The sequence below is a fragment of the Canis lupus genome, chromosome X (genome assembly GCF_011100685.1).
Source record: "Canis lupus familiaris isolate Mischka breed German Shepherd chromosome X, alternate assembly UU_Cfam_GSD_1.0, whole genome shotgun sequence".
Taxonomy (NCBI): Eukaryota; Metazoa; Chordata; class Mammalia; order Carnivora; family Canidae; genus Canis; species Canis lupus.
In genome coordinates, this window is record NC_049260.1 from 120,753,324 (window position 1) to 120,771,359 (window position 18,036).

At 42.6% G+C, this 18,036-nt stretch overlaps 1 protein-coding gene across 1 annotated transcript in view; it reads left to right on the forward strand.

Moving 5' to 3' along the window:
- The first annotated feature begins 10,042 nt into the window (after positions 1-10,042).
- The window catches only part of LOC119878093, a 45,807-nt gene continuing 37,813 nt past the window's right edge, over positions 10,043-18,036 (forward strand). Inside the window, exons 1-2 of the mRNA XM_038588563.1 lie at positions 10,043-10,360; positions 12,181-12,255. The gene's annotated coding sequence lies outside the window, so the exon portion shown is untranslated. The remainder of the gene's footprint in view (positions 10,361-12,180; positions 12,256-18,036) is intronic.

Here is an 18,036-nt window from a genome sequence, read left to right on the forward strand (position 1 = left end):
CATTCACATATTGCTTCCAAGTTCTAGCAGTTATGAATAAAACTGCTATAAATATCCATGTGCAGGTTTTGAGTGACAGAAGTTCTCAGCTCGTTCAGGTAAATACCAAGGAGTACAATTGCCATATGGCACGTTAAGAGTTTGCTTAGTTTGGTAAGAAACCACCAAACTGTCTTTTGATGTGGCCACACCATCTTGCCTTCCCACCAGTGTCCCCATCGGTGGTTCCTCTTGTTCCCCATCCTCGCCAGCACTTGGTGTGGTCAGTGTTTGGGATTCGGGCCATTCTACTGGGTGCATAGGTTGTGTCTCATTGCTTTCATTTGCAGTTCCCTGATGACATGTGATTTTGAGCTTTTTATGTATTTCTTTTCTATTTGTATATCTTACTTGGTGAAGTGTTCAAGCACATCTTTATAATAAATATTTTAATAAAGATTAAAAACCTGACCAACTTTTCAAATGTTTTTTAAAAGCCATCTTGTTCACTTGGCTGCTGCTTCCCATTTCCAGAAATAAGAAACGTTTATGTAGACTCTAAAGTCTCTAAAGTAAACATATAAACCAAGAATGCCCATTTTGGGGGAAGCATATTGGTCAAGGAGACAGAAGGTCTGAGTTCTGGTTTCTTCTTGCCACTAAACATGTCTTAAGCAAGTCACTTCCCTTTCTGAATCTCAGTGTCTTCTATAAAGTAAGAGGAATGGCTAGGATGATTTCTAAAGTTTTTGCAGCTCTAGCTCTCTTAAGTTTTTGTATTTTGTCAGTCACTAGAGTGGCCCATGTCAGTATACAGACATCTGAGTCCTTTGATTGCCTTGTGGTAAATTTAATATTATCATCTTGAAAATTTTCCATATTTCTTTCTGTACTGAGATGAAGAGTTTTGAGCGAGGCTGAAACCTAGCAACCGGCTCTCCTGAAATATCTCATTGAATGTGTTGGACATAGAGTGTGTCAGAGGAGAGTATATACAGCAAAAATGGTAACCACGCTTGAGCATTAATTTCATTTGGTGACTCACCCACTCTGTCATCCGAAGATGGCATTGATCTAAATTGTGACCTTTTCTTCCAACTCATATCATTAGAATAATGCCAGTAAAAGGGCAGTGACTCACCACTGGAGCAGATTCTTCTTGAGAAAATTAGCAGAGCTTTGTCATGGAAATCTTGGTCAAAGGGTCTTTTATTAACTTCACCTGGTGAGCAAGCCCATTTTTTTGCCCAGCCAGTTAAGGGCCTCTTCTGTAATATGTTCTGTGGATTCAATCTAGCCCGACCATGTTGTTTTGTTGATTCTTTCCCCTTCTGGCAGTACTTCAAGCTTTGAATGCACAAAATAATTTTTTCCACTGAATCAGTTGTTAATCACCATTACCTCTATAATTTGAAAGGGCTTAGGAGGCTTGTTTTGCATCTGGAATAGTTTTCATACATCATTTGTGGACCCAAATCCCCCTGTTGATATATATTAATTGCATATCCACACTGTCTTGTAGAAATGGATACTCAGAGTGACAGGGGTGTTGAAATTATTGTTTCCCAGTTACCAAATGAGCACATCAGGGAGAAGAAATATCTAGTAGTTATGGTATTCAAAATAAAGCCTAGTAATTAGACACAGCTTGCTTATTAATTCAGCTTACCCTAGTCTTATTAAATTATATGTTGCTTGTGTTTAACCTGCACTTCCCTAGCCTACCAAATTCTAGAAGACCCCGGGTGCAATTACTTGTATTCCTTCTGTAAAATACTAACATAAAATTACATGTACTTGGAAACTTGATAAATACCTTCCAAAGCTGGAAGCAACCAACTCACAGTGGTCCAGTTCAACTATTCATTGTATGTTAGAGGCCCAGAAAGGGGAAGTAACTCACCAAAGGTCACACAGCAAGTCATGGAAAAGCTGAGACAGTTCCCAGGCCGGTCCCCTTGGTATCGTAGAGTTCCTGGGGATAGTGTTGAGTATTCAGGAGAGTGTTAAATGATATTCTGTGCCAATTGCTTAAGAAGCATATCGTATATGTAGAAACATTGCTTTTCCAAATGGTCCCCACTGTATCAGGTCTAGGATTTAAAGGGTGGAAAATTAAGATATTTTAAAAATTCCCTTCTGTGGCCCCCCTTGGTCTTCAGTAGACAAGATGCTTTTAGATTCATGTTGTGCCTAGAAGTCAGCAAGATTGATTTCCACAAGAGGAAAAATTTAGTATCATGACTTTATGGAACACCATGTGTGGACGTCTGCTTTGGCATGAAGCACCAAGAGTAGCAGAAATAGAAGCACTACTGATGTGTAATTATTGAAAAAATCCTTCTGGTGAATACAGGGCCAATTATCAGCTTCTGGAGGTAATATTACCTTTTTTTTTTAATCTTAAGGTTTAGGTTACTAGTTAAATGTTTTATCATCATTTTTATAGATCCATTTCCTAGTCAGTACGAATTTTCTTTTCTCTGCAAGTTTACATACTTTCACAAGAAGCAAACTGTGTAAACTAAAAGTAAATAACTGAGTTGTTTATGTTTCAGAATACTTATGAGTTTTAAGAAAACTTAGGGCAATTCAATAATTGGCTGAATCATCAAGCTAAAGTTGGGCTTCAGAGGCTATAAATAGCAGTATTTACTGGTTTCAAATATCCACGGGGAAGAGCCAGTTAGATTGGGTTCTGTCAATCATATCCCAGTTCATGTAATTCTTGTATTCATTTTTCTGGAGGCTAATGCCAGAGGGATCATGTTGAGCATCTTTTTATTCACTTATCCAGATATTACGCCATTAAATATTTAGTGAATATTGTCTATGTGCCAAATCCAAGGTGAACAGAGAGGCATGAAGGGCCTGGTGCCTGGATACAAATAGATCTAGATTGTAGAGGGGACATGGCAAGTAAGTAGGGACACCCCCTTTTTGGATGTACTCCAGTAGATGTCAGCTAACATTGTGCTGGAGGCACACAGGAGTGAACCCCCCAGGGTCACGGAAGGTCACTAAAAGCTTCTTCGGTGAGGTGACACCTAGCTGTGTGGAGAAAGCACAGGGTTTGATAGGGGAAATGGGGTAGGACTGGAGCTGGGAGGAAGGCATGTCAGGCATGGGGCAGAGCAGCACCTGTGCCATCAGGGTCTAGGGGTGGGCAGGCGGCAGGCTCGGGCCAAAGAGGGCCAAAGGAAGAGCATGTGCCAAGGCTCAGAGGTGGAAGGGAGTTCGGTAGGGCTCAAGCAGAGCTGCAGAGCTCCAAAGGCAGAGAGCAGAGGCAGAAGCACAGGGCTAAAGGTCAGAAGATTGGGCAACAGAGAACTAGCAAAAGGTTTTCGACAGTAGAAGGGCACAATCAAACCCATGCTTGCTAGAAAACTCTCTTGCTGGGCAGCCCGGGTGGCTCAGTGGTAGCGCCTGCCTTCAGCCCAGGGTGTGATCCTGGAGTCCCAGGATCGAGTCCCACGTCGGGCTCCCTGCATGGAGCCTGCTTCTCCCTCTGCCTGTGTCTCTGCCTCTCTCTCTCTCTCTCTCTCTCTCTCTCTCTCTCTCTGTGTCTCTTGTGAATAAATAAATAAAATCTAAAAAAAAACAAAACCTCTTGCCCACAGTGGGAAGAAGTGACAAAATACACCCTTGTGCAGTCTCTTTGGGTACAAGGGAAACCATAAAAAACCCAACTTCCCTTCTCCCAGTTAGGGTATCACTAGATGAATTGTGACTTATTCACACAGTGGCAAAAGTGAATGAACCAGTTCTACATGTATCAACATGGATAATACTGGGGGATGGGGGGAGTTGAGAATACACTACATGCAGTGCAGTGCCATTCATGTAAAGTTTAAAAACACAGAAAACAACAGGGCATATCATTTATGGATACGCAAGTGCATGGCAATACCCAGAGTGCATAGAAGAGCAGACACCGACTTCAGGGTATTTGGTACCTCTAGGGGGAGAGCAGGGGTTCACCTTCAGCTGTTTGGTAAGGCTTTGTTTCTTTAATGTTATCTGAAGCAAGTATGGTAAAATTCAATATCAGTTAAATCTGGGTGGTGGGGACATATGTGCGTATTACATTGTTTTGTGTACATTTTAGTATGTTTCAAATACTTCAAAATAAAAATTTTAAGTAAAGAAAAAGGATATTGTATCAATTCGTATACTCTTGGGTGCAAGTAAAAGAATAAGAAAGAGGCTTGAGGTTAGGTTTTTAATTATGCCATCAAGGGTTGATTAACTACAGTCTGTTGTGGGCCGTACTTGGCCTGCTACCTGTTTTTACATGGTCTGTGAGCTGAGAATGTTTTTACATTTTTAAATGGTTGAAAAAAAAAAAAGAAGAACATTCCAAGGGTGCCTGAGTGGCTCAGTTGGTCAAGCGTCTGCCTTCAGCTCAGGTCATGATCCCAAGGTCATAGGAGTGATCGTAAATGGTATTGTGTTTTTTATTCTAAAGATTTTATTTATTTATTTGAGAAAGAGAGTGCATGAGCAGGAGGGAGGGTGAGAGGGGCTCAATCCCAGGACCCTGAGCATCATGTTATCATATGATAATGTGCAAAGATTGTGGTGGGGTAGGAGGACCTGCCCCAAATGTCTCTCTTTCTTTTTTCTCTGTCTGTGTGTATGCATGTGTCTCATTTTTTAACAGAAACGATATTCTTTCCCAGAAAATATAAATTTGAAAACAGAAAGACTGGATTGAAAAGAGGAAAGGGGGTGTGGGGAAACCACTTAGAAGTTCAGTGGGGGCAGTATCACCATCTGGGAGAGACATGAAGGGACAGGATCTTGGACCATGGGCATTGCAGGGAGTGGAGGTGGTTGGATTCTGGATATATATATATATATATTTTAAAGATTTTATTTATTTATGAGAGAGAGAGATATATATTTTAAAGATTTTATTTATTTATGAGAGAGAGAGAGAGAGAGAGGCAGAGACACAGGCAGAGGGAGAAGCAGGCTCCATGCAGGGAGCCTGACGTGGGACTTGATCCTGGGACTCCAGGATCAGGCCCTGGGCTGAAGGCGGCCCTAAACTGCTGAGCCACCCGGGCTGCCCAGATTTGGGTATATTTTGAAAGAGGAGCCAATGGACTGGCTGTTGGTGGAGGAAAGAGTTGAATGAAGCAGGACTCCACGTTTTCTGACTTGGACAACTGGATGTCTGTCATTCTGGGAGACAGGGCAGACAGTTTTGGTGTACAGGTGAGGATCAAGTCTCAATGTCCTCACTGTTTTATCATATTTCTAAGTAATAAGATGTGAGAAAATAAAACAGAAGCAGTGTTTTTGCTTATAAGATCTAGAACTTGGAAGTGTTACTTTTCTACTCGGAAGAAATAAGAGTCATTTATGAGTAACTGGAAAGATGTCATATAGGTCCAGCATTTTGCAAGTTTACAAAGTGCTTTTATACTCACTTTTTCATTTAACCCTCAATTCTGGAAATCAGAATGACAGGAATCCTCATTTTACAGGGGAGAAAACTGGGATACAGAGAGGGAGAAGTCCAAAGGGTGGAATGGAAGGTGTGTCCTTTCCTGGGTCAGAAGGAAGCTGTTAAAACTGACCCTCATCTTTCCTGAGTGACATGTTTCCTTTCCTTACCTTTGACGTATAACTGGCTAAGACTCCACTCTGCTTTTTCCCCTTTATATATATAATATATATAAAAGATTTTATTTATTTATTCATGAGAGACACAGCGAGAGAGAGAGAGAGGCAGAGACACAGGCAGAGGGAGAAGCAGGCTCCATGCAGGGAGCCTGACGTGGGACTCGATCCCGGGCCTCCAGGATCACACCCTGGGCTGAAGGCGGTACTAAACCTCTGAGCCACCTGGGCTGCCCCATTTTATATTTTAAAATATCTTCCTATTATTTTAATACTTTCATACCAAAAAAAAAAAAACACAGTAATTTGCATTATTTGCTTATTTTTAGACAATCTCACGTAAGTGTTTTGAATCATCTCTAAAAGCTTATTTCCACAGCACATAATGAAATTAATTAAATTGCCTTTTGAAGCAGGGCGGCTTTGTTTCCCACTGAAACGATGACTCATGAGGTCTGATTGAGTCTCATTTATATTCCACCTTCAGCAAGTAATTTAAATGTGAGTTATATAGAAAGGAAAAGAAAGAAAGAACAAGGATAACAAAACTGTCCTTTGCTTACCTCTTTGACAGGTTATCAGTTATCCTGGGTGTGGAGTTACATAGGTAAAAGCTGCCACGTTCTGTTGGTGCCAGACTTTCCTATTGACAGCAGAATTGATAACTGGCAGCTACGTGTCCTGGGTTGTATAAATGGGGCAGGGAAGGTAGAATTCGGCCCAATACAGGGAACACTTTCTGATCCGCTGAGATGCCCAGACTTGGTACCTTCTGGGTTGGGTGGCAGTGAGCTCATTGATGCATGGATATGAGAAGAGAAGATGGCTTGGTGGGGGGCTTGGGGGTAGAGGAGTTTTTATTTAACAGCAATCTGATCGATGGGAGACTAGGGCAAGGTAAGTTTGAGTAGTGTGTTGTGGCATAATGCTCGAGCAGATCCCAAAGTAAATGCTTATTTTGACAGTCACTTTTTATTTTATAATCAGAAACTTTTCAGCAGTTGGAAACATAGGACTCTTAGCACATGACAGGCATGTGATGGACATTTGCTGAATGCTCACCCACAGAGATTGGGAAGATGGGCAATGGCTGAATGAATGGGCTCATCCATGACCAAGTGTGGAGGAAGAAACTGCAACAGGAGGGATCCAAGATCCCTTTATGTGGACTTCGAAGACTGGCTTTGAACTAAAGGGAGCTTGCAGCCTGCAAGTTCTGTGTGAACATTGTGGCTTAGCCACAAATCTGTGTTCTTTGAGTTATGGGCCAAGTGGGAATTTTAGCTGGTGCTTCTTTTCTTGGTGGTGGGCGTTGCGAGACTGTCCAAGTGGACCTTTGGATTTCTTTTGTTTGTTTTTCCAGAAAGCCAGCAAAATAGGCCCACTGAAATATATTGCTGTTCCCCTCCTAGCTGTCTCACCATCCCCAAGCACCCCCCCACCAACACACAGACTGGATTTTAATGCCAAGAGCTGAAATGCAGCCAGTTCATTTTCTTGCTTTTTGTTGAGACAGACTTTGCTCCTCACTCCAATGAATGTGCTAGCAATTTTGCTGATAGAAAGGGACGGAGGGCCCAAAGAGAATGTGGGCCGGTGACTTATAGAGGTGACACAGGTTGCTCAATTTGTTTTATAAAACAATAGGCAATAACAAACTCCTACTTAGAGATGTAGTTCTCCTTGATTTTTAGAAATACAAGGATGGATAATGCCCAGGGACTGAAGCTAGATGAAGGTGATTTGGGTCCATTTTAATTTTCTCCATTCTTGGGACACCTGGGTGGCTCGGCAGTTTAGCGCCAAGTGTGATCCTGGGGTCCTGGGATTGAGTCTCACATCGGGCTCCCTGCATTTAGCCTGTTTCTCCCTCTGCCTGTGTCATGCCTCTTTCTCTCTCTGTGCCTCTCATGAATAAATAAGTAAAATCTTTAGATTTTTTTTTCCATTCACAAGGGATGTGTGTCATGGAAAAGCAATAACGTTAGGGAAAGTATATTGTGAGTTTTGAGGGACGCTTTTGGCTAATTCCCATAATCACTCCGTGCCTTCATGTCCTCATACGTGAGTGGAGACGACACCCGCCTGTTGTATGGCTTTGTGCAAAGGCCAGCCAGATGAAACCTGTTGTTTTGTGCACTGCACAGTTGAATTCAAGGTGCCCTTATTTAGATTATTACTGCTATTTGCTGATTAATGGTGCTTATTTTAAAGCTGATTCTGGAAGAAGCACCCAAACAAAATAACAGTCCACTCCCATTGTTAGCATGGTCGGCTTTGTGAAATCACAGATTCTGCTCAAAGGCTACATTGCGCAGAAAATAACTGCAATTTAAACGTATGAGCCTCTAATGGAACCACCTTCCAGTCTACACCCATTTTATCCCTTTTCCAGCCACAACACAATGACCTCCTGAGCTGTTTGCTAACATTTATTAACCGCAGGCCTGGAGACAGACAAATCCAAGTCAGAACACTTTACCAGGCCCCACAGTCAGATGATGAGCAGAAACCTTTCTCTCATAATTTCCATTGGTCACTGCTCAAGCAGACTCTAAAAGAAACCCAACATTTTCTCTATCTACGGAAAACATTTCTTCCCAAGAGAGTGTTCAGAGCTTTCCTTCCCCCATCTGTGTCTTCTGGCTAACACCTCCCTGTTGGCCTTACATATGTTTTCTTCTCCGCAGCTACTGAGTCCAGTGGGGCTGGCACTGGTCTTCACCTGGCGAACTCAAGCAGTGCACCTCACTGCCACCACAGGCCAGGTCAGGATGTATAACTGCTACCAAATATTAGGGATTAACTACAAAAGTTCCAGAAGGACCTTTTTATCTTTCAAAGCCAAACATTCTTTCTTAGCAAGGTACCTACAACGGGTAAATAAAACAATGATTCATTATAAAATAACTATTTCCTCATTATTCCTTAATCTTTTATTAATCTCCCTTATTATGAATTAGGGGAATATGCTAAAAAAGAAGATATTATCGCTCTTTCTGTCTCTATAACAAACAACAGTAATTATCTGGTGGAATGCATCCCCCTTCTCTACAGGGAATGACTATTTGCTTCAGGACTGAACAAAATGAGAAATTATGACATCACTGAATCCACTTTTAAAATTAATATGAAGCGCTTGTCATGGAAATATGGAGCTTCCCAATGGGGAAAAATGTGACTAATATCAACTGAATCAGAAATATGAAAGTGTCAGGCTGTCATTTACCTGAGCAGTTTGTCTCGGTTCTGTACAAGGGAGCCTCAGAGGCAACTGGCAATTGTGAAAAAGAAACACAAAGACCACAAATCAAAACTTTAAAAACCAAACAGAGTTGCCACCCAAATTTTTAGTAGCTATCCATATTTTCACTGACTTCTTATCTGAGTATGGAACCAACAAAGCTGCAGAAGAGATCATAGAGTTAGAATTCAAGGAGTCCAGAAGTTTCTTAGCATTCCTTTTCTTAAAAAAAAAAAATAGAAAAAAAAAATAAAATAGAACACCTTTTCCTACTAAAATGTAACGTGGAAAGTCATCACGTGATAGTGCTGTGAGCTGAGCTGTCCTGCTTGAAGTGTATGCCTCTGTGTGTGTGTGTGTGTGTGTGCGCACAGGCGCATGTATTGGGGGGCTGAGGGATGTTTTCTCACATCCTCTATACTCATATGTGGCCCCAAGCACCTTTTTTTGAGGAATTTGGAAAAAAGACAAGTCCATCCTCCAATCCTCTAATGATAAAGGACTCAAGGTCTCAGAGCTGAACCTGAGGCAGGCCTCAAGTCACCCAGGCAAACCAGAGCCATAGGACCGCTGAGTCCTCCATGCCAGGCCTACGTACCCCACATGCGGACCCTGCACCAAGCTGTGGAGATCTCTTACACTTATCTTTTCTCTTGGCCCCTTGGCTTGAAGAAAATTTGCCTGGCTACTAAAGTGTATTGCTATCATCGGCCCCCTCCACATTTTAGTTGTTAAAAAATTTCCTTGCCGTGATGTTAAATGTGGATCTAGTCAGAACTGAGTTTTAGGGCAGCCAGGTGGCTCAGCGGTTTAGCGCCGCCTTCGGCCCAGGGCGTGATCCTGGAGACCCGGGGTCGAGTCCCACATCGAGTCCTGCATCGGGCTCCCTGCATGGAGCCCGCTTCTCCCTCTCCCTGTGTCTCTGCCTCTCTCTCTCTCTCTCTCTCTCTCTGTGCCTTTCATGAATAAATAAATACAATCTTTAAAAAAAAAAAAAAGAACTGAGTTTTAGGCATGAAAAATCTGTGGCCCTTTTGTCCTTGATTAATCTGGTGACATTCTAGAAAGGAAGCCTAGAAGCTTGAAACATCCTTGCTCATTAATAATATACTTTTCCTTTTGGTAATATAAACATAATTCAAGACCCGATTAAAATGTCCCATCTTTTTTTTTTTCAGGAAGAAAAGAGCATTTATAACTCAACTTTGCCATATGTTCTTGTCCCAAGTGCTTGTCATCTCGATTAAATTGCTCAGAAGTGTGTGCAGTGTAGAAGCTTTGGCAGAGTTGGGCACCATATTTCAGAGCCTCATCTGATCTGTTTGCACGAGTGGCGATAAAGGAGTTGACTTGCATACTGGATCATGTGCTATTTGTAGCACATCTCTGAGACATCATTAATCAAATTCGCTTGATCTCTGCCTCAACTCATGATGTGCGTGGCTTGCCGTCATCTAATTGATGAAACCTGGGACAGAACTGACGGCTGTCAAACTGACGCTCAGGGTAAATTTGTGGCTCAGTCTACTGTCTTGAAATGGAGTAGAAGGACTAGTAATGTTCCTCCAGTTCAGTCCTCTTGCTAAATAGGAACTGCGCAATGGCCTTACCTCCATTCCAGAGGAAAGTGCCAGAGTCTGGGCCGGGAGCACAGGGGGCTCACCCCACACCATCCGCAGCGCCCTTACTCCTCCCAGGACACCTTGTAGAGTTCCTAATGGAGCCCAGCCCGGACACACCAGCTCACTTGGCTGTAGGTGTGAAGTATGTTCGCTTTCATTCAGCAAAACACACCGAGTGCGTGTGGTTCGGCAGGGCCTGTATGTGGAAAATACTATTTAGAAAGGGCACCAAGGGGCATTTGGACAGGATGCTTTGAGTGCATGCAAAGGAAGAAACTAACTCAGGCTGGAGGGTGAAAACAGCACAGAGAGTAGGGGAAGCTTCTGGGAGGAGGTGATGCTCGGGCTAAGTCTTTTGTAAAAATGAAAACATATCATTTTTTCCCTATTATCACATTATGGGTATTTGCTGTAGGAAACAATCACTACTCCCAAAAAACAACAATAAAAATCATTGTAATGCCACCACCAGGAATAAGCATGGCTTACATGTGAAGTGTATCCTTTCAGTCTCTTCTCTCCTCTCTGTCCATACACAAATGCTTTAAAAATCTCCTCAAACAGTGAGTGGCTACTTTGTTACTTCCTATATAAAAAAAAAGCCTAGCAATACACAATAAATATTTTTTCATGTCACTAAATACTCTTCTCCATAATATTGCATTGCATGGGGTACCCTAACATACTTAATTCTTTATTACGGGGATTTAAGTCTTTGCAAAATTTTCACTATTATTAACTATGATTAGTTAATAATACACTTAAATCTTTTTACACATCCATATTTAACTCCTTAGGACAGATCCCTAGAATGAAAATTGCTGGGTCAGAGGTTATGCACTTTTGAGGCTAAATACCAAGCAGCCTCCAAGACAGCCCCAATGTTCCTTGCTGCTTGATATTCATTCACACCTTTGTGTAGTTCCCTCTCATAATAAATAGGGCTGTCCTGTAAGACCAATGAGATATTGCAGAAGTGGCAGGTGTGTACTTCTTTTTAAAAAGTTAAATCAAATTTTGAGATATTTTTCTTCCTTTTTTGTACCTGTGTTGAGGCAGAATTAACAAAAACTGCATATATTCAAGGTGTACAATGGGATACTTTTATACATGTATATGTTGTGTGTATCATTGATATCCAAAATCAAGCTAATTAACACTTCCATCACCTTGCATAGTGTGTGCATGGACATGGGTGTGTGTGTATAAGTGTGTGTGGTGAGTCACTTAAAATCTACCCTCTTGTGACAAAACATGAGAGACACCTAACTCTGGGAAATGAACAAGGGGTAGTGGAAGGGGAGGTGGGCGGGGGGTTGGGGTGACTGGGTGATGGGCACTGAGGGGGGACTTAGTGGGATGAGCACTGGGTGTTATGCTATATGTTGGCAAATTGAACACCAATTAAAAAATTAAAAAAAAAAGATCTACCCTCTTCACAAATTCCAAATATACAATGAAGTGTTGTAAGCTCTAGTCACACTGCTGTGTTTTAGGCCTCCAGAACTGTACATCTTGTGTAACTGGAACTTTGTATCCTTTCACTATCACCTCCCCATTTCCTCCAATCCCCAGCCCCTGGCCACCCCCATTCTACTGTCTGCTTCTATAAATTGAACTATTTTAGATTCTACATATAGGTGATATCACGCAGTATGTGTCTTTCTGTGTCTGTATTATTTCACTTGATATGATGTCCTCCAGGTTCACCCACGCTGTTACAGATGGCAGGATTTCCTTCCTCTCAAAGGCTGCATGATATTCCACTGTATATATAAGGTATGTACTTCTGAGACTAGCTCATAAACACCATTGCCACTCTACCTTGCTCTCTTGGGTTACTTGTTCTGGGGGAAGCCAACAAGTGTCATGAGGCCACTCAAGCAGCATTATTGAGGTCCATATGGTGTAGAACTCAGGCCTCCTGCCAACAGCCAGCACCAACATGCCAGCATGTGAATGAATCACCTTGGAAGCGGGTCTTCCATTCTCATAAGCCTTAAGATGACTGTAGTCCCTGCAGACATCTTGGCAAAGAGACCCTGAGCCAGAATCACCCAGGTGAGCCACTCCCAAATTCCTCACCCAGAAAAACTGTTGAGTTAATCAATATTTATTGTTTCTGTAAACTGTTCAGTTTGGGAATAATTTTTTATGCGGCAATAGATAGCTAATGCAGTCTATGTCACTTTTGCTTTTTTTTTAAAGATTTCTTTGACTTTTTACTGAGGTTTATGGGTTTGATTTTTCAAAATCCTATTGACCATTTTATTTTCCTTCTCTAATTTCTCTTCTTTGTTTTTTTTTTTTTAAAGATTTATTTATTTATTTATTCATGAGAGAGAGAGAGAGAGAGAGAGAGAGAGAGAGAGGCAGAGACACAGGCAGAGGGAGAAGCAGGCTCCATGCAGGGAGCCTGACGTGGGACTCGATCCCGGGACTCCAGGATCGCACCCTGGTCTAAAGGCAGGCGCTAAACCGCTGAGCCACCCAGGGATCCCCTAATTTCTCTTCTTTGAATATTAGTTTTAGGTTGTTGGGGTTTTTCCTATTGATTTTAAGATCTTTATATATTAATAATATCATTTTTTTGCCTGTCATAAACCAAATATTTCCCCTCTGTGTTTATTCTCCTGGAGTGAGGTACAAAGGCACCAGGCAAAATTGGATGGTGGGGAGAGGCCATGAGGTGGCAGGCAGAGGAGTAGCATCATAGGACATGTGGGGAAGTTACAGGAGGTAGATGGGAGTAATGAGGGAGACAGGGATGTCAGGAAACTAGACCAGTGCTTCCAAACTAAGTGTTCATGACAGTCCCATGGAAATCTGCTTAAAAAGGCCAATTCAATAGGCCTGGGCTCAGGCCGGAAGTTCCCAGGTGATGCTTATGCTGCTGATATGGGGGCCACACTTTAAACAGCAGGGATTTAGGGAGATAGTTAGGAGATAGTTTGTGGAGGAAATCTTAGAAAGTAGCAATGATCGAAAAAGAAACATTAAAATCACCAGTAGTCCTATGACTCAGACACAACTCTATGATATACCGAGCAGCTGGACCACTATCCTGAAGGGGACAGAGAGGCCAGGATATTGCAATATGTATTTTTCGAAGGTGGTGCTAGCAAGGTTTGTTTCCAGTGTGACTGTACTGTGAGAGTGAGGGAAGGGAGGACTTCGGGTTTCCGGTGTAGGCAGCTAAAGTGATGATGAGTAGGGGAGTAGCGGGTGTTTTGCAGGGGTGGGGGAGCGAAGCCTGCTTCAGACCTTCACTAAACTGGAGGTGCTTGCCAGGACATTGAGGGAGTGGGAAGATGCCCAGTTGGTAGTTGGTGGGTCTGGAGCTCTGGAGACAGGGCAAGCCTAGAGTATAGTAGACTTTGGAGAGAAGAGCATATGTCGTGGTGGAGAGGTAAAGCTTGGGTGTTCATGAGCATGGTGACTGCATAGCTTCTGAGAGAGAAGGATCCAGGACAGAGCCTCCCAGCCCAGGCTTCACAGAGCAGGTAGAGGAGGAGGAGTCTAGGAAGAAGACCAGAAGGGATGAGAACTGGAGTTCACATAAGTGTCAGAGGATGATTCAAGAACCACTAGGATCAGGGCTGAAAAGCAGCCATTCCTCTGTGTCCAGCTGAAGTCACTGCTAGAGGGAAAGAGACCACCATGGACAGCATGAAGCCGGGCTGGGAAGTGGGGAGGTGTGAGAAGCAGCAGTGGTCGGGCAGTGGAAGAGGGAGATTCTATGTATCTTAGAATTCAAGGACTGATTTTTTTTTCTCTGAGCTTCGGTAACAGACGGCATTATGGATTTCTCAGATAATACACTAAATCTTACTTTTTGCAAGGTTAGCTAATAAGATTAGACACTCTGAGTTTCAGCTCTGTGCCAAACGATATGTGCATAGATGGTCATTTTTTATTCTCCCAACACCTTGGGAGGTACATAGCTTTAAAAATGAAGAGACTAAGGGTCAGAGAAGTCAAGCAGCATGTCCAAGGTCACACAGCTGGTCCGTAGCAGAGCTGAAGTTTGGGCCCAGTTAAGGCTGATAACTAAAGTGCCTGCTCAACTTGGGCTCAGCTCTAGCACTTCCATGAGCACCCAGTGGTGAGAAAGAGCGGGGGGCAAGAGTAGCACTGGTTTGGATCATGGCAGGCAGTGTTGTAGTTGGGCAGGACAGTTGCTTTGCTTAGAACATGTGGATCATAGTGCCACCACATTTGTGTTCATTGTGAAAGATTTTGTTTCCTATAATTCAGTTGCATGCTCTGTTCCAGTGGTGCCTATCAGACAAATCTTTGAAATAAGCAGGTTGTATTTTCTTCCTCGGCTTCTGAGATGCCAGAATCTTCTGGCTCTCCTCACGACACTGGCTGCTGCTTCTTCCTCCCCTTTGGCAGTTTCTCCTCGTCTACTCTTAAGGGTAGAGGGTCATAAGGCTTCTTCCTCAGCACCCTCACTTCCCTCCTCTCCACTCATTGCCTTCCTGGTCTAATTCAAAATCATGGCCTTAAAAACCGTGTATGTGCTCCTGCCAGATTTACATTTCCAGCCTGGGCCTGTCCCTTGAACCCCAGACTTGTACACCCAACTGTGAGCTTTGCATAGCCTCTGGGGTGTGCAGTAGACAGCTCAACCCAAACTTCCCATCTCCTCCCCTAACCTGCTCTTCTGCAGACTTCTGAATCTCAGTAAATGGCAGTTGCTCAGGCCAAAACCTCAGAGTATACCTTGATACTGCTTTCTCCTACCATAAATCTAATTCATCGATAAAATCTGTCCATATTCCTTCTAAATATAGCCACTTCTCACCATCATCATGGCTTCTACCACAGTCCTACCCATCATCATCATCATTATTACCATCATCACCATCATCATCTCTTGCTAGAATCACTACAGTAGCCTCCTGCCTGCTTTACCCTGCTTCTGCCCTTGTCCCATTCAATATATTCTCCACAAAGTTCCTCAATTGAAGTTTAAAAGTAAAACTTAGATCATGGCACTCTTCCACTCCAACTCTTGCATAGAGTAAAATCCAAAGTCCTGCATAATCTTCCTCCTATCCCCATCTCCTTGTCTCTCCCCCTTGCGCTTAATGAACAAGGTTGGGAGAGGGGATACAATTCGCTTCAAAAGGAAGTAAGGCCCATAGAGTAGACCAGACATAAATGAAAGAAAAGACAGGTTGTGGGTATGGAGACAGGCATTGTTATAGTGAGCTTGGGTGTGTTGTAATTTTTGCTTGCTTGTTTGGTATTGTTTTGAGTCTTTTCATCCCTTAGGATGTGCCATAGAAAACCGTAATGATCAAATATAGACTATGAACACAAAAATTAAAGGGCCACTTGTCTTGATTACAATATTCTTGAACCTAATTAAAAAAAAACAGTGGCAATTTTAGACTCTGATAGAATCTGGGATCAACTGCTCCACTGCACCCTCATTTTGTAGACTGGGGAGTAACTAAGAGAAATTACCTTATGTACATCACCCAAGCCCCACAGCTCCATTCCCCCCCCTTCTTTTGAGCAGTGTTGGTTGGCTGTTGTGATGAAGGCTCCCAGCAATTGTGTTTTGGGGACTCAGTAAAGTACTCTGTGAAAGATTTCCTGAATATCAATGATCTTGAAGATGGGTTCACTTTTTTATGATTTCACATGGAGTTGAAGTATTTATTTTAGAGGCTAAGTGCTCTAATCACCTACAATATACTCCATGAGAGGTTTTGATTCAAGGCTTGTCAGTTGATTTCTGCCAAGGTAGTATTTTGATATCAATACATTATTTCTAGTGCCTGTAGAACATAGGGCTCTGTGTGCTCTGCTGTCATGTGAAGTTTAAAAGCTCCTAATGGATCAACAGAATTTGAGCGAAATGGAAACCATTTAAAACTTTATGCAAAAATGAGTCAGCAAATCAAGTCATAATAGTAACTTGAAAGTGATTATAGATCCACAAAACTAAATGGGCTAAAATTGCATGCACACATCTAATTATGTTGTATTACCTTTCAAGTTTTTAAATAGAATTCTCAGTTGTTAGTTCTTGAACCTCAGCTTGCATTTTGGGAGAAAATTACACACCTGACTGAACCAAGTCACATCAATCCACGCATGTCAGTGAGAAGCCTGGGCTGCTGTTGAATCTGGATGGTGTCATGCTGCCAAGCAGTATAGTGCACACCTGAGACAAGAGTCAGACATATAGGTGCACAACATGGATTTGAACTGTGCGGGTCCATGTATGTGTGCAATTTTTTTTTATAAATACAGGACAGTGCTGTAAATGTATTTTCTCTTCCTTACGACTTTCTTAATAGCACTTTCTTCTCGCTAGCTTACCTACTATTGTAAGAATAGAGTATGGAATACACGTAACCTATAAAATATGTGTTAATTGACTCTTTATGTTATTGGTAAGACTGCCAGTCAACAGTAGCCATTAATAGTAAAGTTTTGGGGGAGTAAGAAGTTATGCTCAGATTTTCAACTGCATGGGGGATTGAAGCCCACAATTCCCATATTCAAGGGTCAACTATACAGACAAACTCGAGAAGCATTCCAGAATTGCCTCCTATGTGCTCTAGCACTGTTAGACAACGTACAGGTGCGAGAGTGGAAGTCATGCTTGGTTTGGTAGGAGGAGATGAACCAGAAAGCATAACTAGGTCTGCAGTCAAGTTTGAGACGAAGAGGATATGGGCTCGTTTAGCTCCTGTGCATGGTATAGTACTGATTTTCAGAATAAGGTGAGTAACGGCTCTCTTTTCATCTGAACCCTGAGGAGGGGAAAGTCAATGTGTCTTGAGTACTGGGCTGGAAATCACAAACGAGATTGCACAGAGGAGGTAGGAATAGATAAGGTTGACACAGAGGAAGCAAAGACAACTCATAGTTGAGCTTCCCAATTATTTCTTGTAGAAAGACCTCCTTAGAAAATGATAATATTGTATGGTACATTGGAGTTGGATGAAGAAGACTGTTCACAGCTCGAAATGTCCTGCCCACCGCTTGAGGCCCTGCCTCAGGCTCTGCCAGCCAATGGAATGGCTGAGTGGATCACCACCCATGCAAACTTGTGACTAATATGTAGTGTACTGGGTGGGAAGCTGTGGTATAGAGAACTTAAAGGTTCAATAACCTGCACCAGCCTTCTTAAACCATTTTTGAAAAAAAAAAACAAACATTTTTGGAATGAGGCAAGAGGGTGAGTGAATGGGATCTCAGTCAGTCCATCACCTACACTTGGCGTTGGAGCAGCAAAAGATTGCTGGTGGCAGCTTCCTGAGGTGCAGTGCCAGGGAGTGAGGAGAGGAGGCCATATGTACACAATGAATAAAGGCCAATTTGGTGGTATCTTTGGTGCACTCCCCTTGCTTTCCTGCCTTCTGTAGGTTAGCTCATTGCACTGGCCTGCTCTAAGCCACCAGAGTTCTTTATGCATAGGCTGTGGTGCTTTGTGTATCAGCACTCAATATATATGTGTTGAGTGAGATTGAATAGATGAGGCTGCTGGCCAAAACCACTGCCCTGTGTGTTTGGGTTACTGCCCTGCGCAGA